The sequence below is a fragment of the Triticum urartu genome, chromosome 2 (assembly GCF_003073215.2).
Source record: "Triticum urartu cultivar G1812 chromosome 2, Tu2.1, whole genome shotgun sequence".
Taxonomy (NCBI): domain Eukaryota; kingdom Viridiplantae; phylum Streptophyta; class Magnoliopsida; order Poales; family Poaceae; genus Triticum; species Triticum urartu.
The window spans coordinates 741,477,616-741,480,349 of NC_053023.1; positions in this window are offsets into that span (position 1 = coordinate 741,477,616).

A 2,734-nucleotide genomic window follows, 5' to 3' on the forward strand; every position below is an offset into this window, starting at 1 on the left:
ATCTACAAGGGTATGTAGATGCACTCTCCTTCCCCTCGTTGCTAGTCTCTCCATAGATAGATCTTGGTGACACGTAGGAAAATTTTGAATTTCTGCTACGTTCCCCAACAGTGGCATCATGAGCTAGGTCTATTGCGTAGATTCTATGCACGAGTAGAACACAAAGTAGTTGTGGGCGTTGATTTTGTTCAATATGCTTGCCGTTACTAGTCTTATCTTGATTCGGCGGCATCGTGGGATGAAGCGGCCCAGACCAACCTTACACGTACTCTTACGTGAGACCGGTTCCACCGACTGACATGCACTAGTTGCATTAGGTGGCTGGCGGGTGTCTGTCTCTCCCACTTTAGTCGGATCGGATTCGATGAAAAGGGTCCTTATGAAGGGTAAATAGCAATTGGAATATCACGTTGTGGTTTTGCATAGGTAAGAAACGTTCTTGCTAGAAACCCATAGCAGCCACGTAAAACATGCAAACAACAATTAGAGGACGTCTAACTTGTTTTTGCAGGGTATGCTATGAGATGTGATATGGCCAAAAGGATGTGATGAATGATATATGTAATGTATAAGATTGATCATGTTCTTGTAATAGATGATCATGGAGCCCCAAGATGGAGATCAAAGGAGCTACATGATATTGGCCATATCATGTCACTATTTGATTGCATGTGATGTTTATCATGTTTATACATCTTGTTTGCTTAGAACGACGGTAGTAAATAAGATGATCCCTTACAACAATTTCAAGAAGTGTTCTCCCCTAACTATGCACCATTGCTACAGTTCGTCGTTTCGAAGCACCACGTGTTAATCGGGTGTGATAGATCCTTACGTTCACATACAACGGGTGTAAGACAGTTTTACACAGCAAAAACACTTAGGGTTAACTTGACGAGCCTAGCATGTACAGACATGGCCTCGGAGCACAGAAGACCGAAAGGTCGAGCATGAGTCGTATAGAAGATACGATCAACATGATGATGTTCACCGACGTTGTCTAGTCCGTCTCACGCACAGATCGGACACGGCCTAGTTCACCCGGATCATGTAATCACTTAGATGACTAGAGGGATGTCTATCTAATTGGGAGTTCATAAGATGAACTTAATTATCCTGAACATAGTCAAAAGATCTTCGCAAATTATGTCGTAGCTCGTGCTTCAGTTCTACTGTTTAGATATGTTCCTAGAGAAAAAATTTAGTTGAAAGTTGATAGTAGCAATGATGCGGACTAGGTCCGTAAACTGAGGATTGTCCTCATTGCTTCTTAGAAGGCTTATGTCCTTAATGCACCGCTCAGTGTGCTGAGCCTCGAACATTGTCTGTGGATGTTGCGAACATCTGACATACACATTTTGATAACTACGTGATAGTTCAGTTAAACGGTTTAGAGTTGAGGCACCGAAGACGTTTTTGAAACGTCACGAAACATATGAGATGTTTTGAGGGCTGAAATTGGGATTTCAGGCTCGTGCCCACGTCAAAAGGTATAAGACCTCCGACGATTTTCTTAGCCTGCAAACTAAGGAGAAAAGCTCAATTGTTGAGCTTGTGCTCAGATTGTCTGAGTACAACAATCATTTGAATCGAGTGGGAGTTGATCTTCCAGATGAGATAGTGATGTTTCTCCGAAGTCATTACCACCAAGCTGCTAGAGCTTCGTGATGAACTATAATGTATCAGGGACATATATGATGATCCTTGAGATATTCGCGATGTTTGACACCGCGAAAGTAGAAATCAAGAAGGAGCATCAATTGTTGATGGTTAGTGAAACCACTAGTTTCAAGAAGGGCAAGGGCACGAAGGGATACTTCATAAAACGGCAATTCAGCTGCTGCTCTAGTGAAGAAACCCAAGGTTGAACCCAAACCCGAGACTAAGTGCTTCTGTAATAAAGGGAACAGCCACTGGAGCAGAATTACCCTAGATACTTGGTAGATTAGAAGGCTGGCAAGGTCGATAGAAGTATATTGGATATACATTATGTTAATGTGTACTTTACTAGTACTCCTAGTAGCACCAGGGTATTAGATACCGGTTCGGTTGCTAAGTGTTAGTAACTCGAAATAAAAGCTACGGAATAAACGGAGACTAGCTAAAGGTGAGCTGATGATATGTGTTGGAAGTGTTTTCAATGTTGATATGATCAAGCATCGCAAGCTCCCTCTACCATCGAGATTGGTGTTTGCGTTGAGCATAGACATGATTGGATTATGTCTATCGCAATACGGTTATTCATTTAAGGAGAATAATGGTTACTCTGTTTATTTGAATAATACCTTCAATGGTCTTGCACCTAAAATGAATGGTTCATTGAAATCTTGATCGTAGTGATACACATGTTCATGCCAAAAGATAGTAATGATAGTACCACCTACTTGTGGCACTGCCACGTAAGTCATATCGGTATAAAACGCATGAAGAAGCTCCATGTTGATGGATCTTTGGGCTCACTCGTTTTTGAAAAGTTTGGGACATGCGAACCATGTCTATTGGTATATATGCATGAAGAAACTCCATGCAGATGGACCGTTTTGTACTCGCTTGATTTTGAATCACTTGAGACATGCAAATCATACCACATGGGCAAGATGACTGAAAGCCTCGTTTCCAGTAAAATGGAACTAGAAAGCAACTTGTTGGAAGTAACACATTTTGATGTGTGCAGTCCAATGAGTGCTGAGGCATGTAGTGAATATCATTATGTTCTTACTTCACAGATGATTTG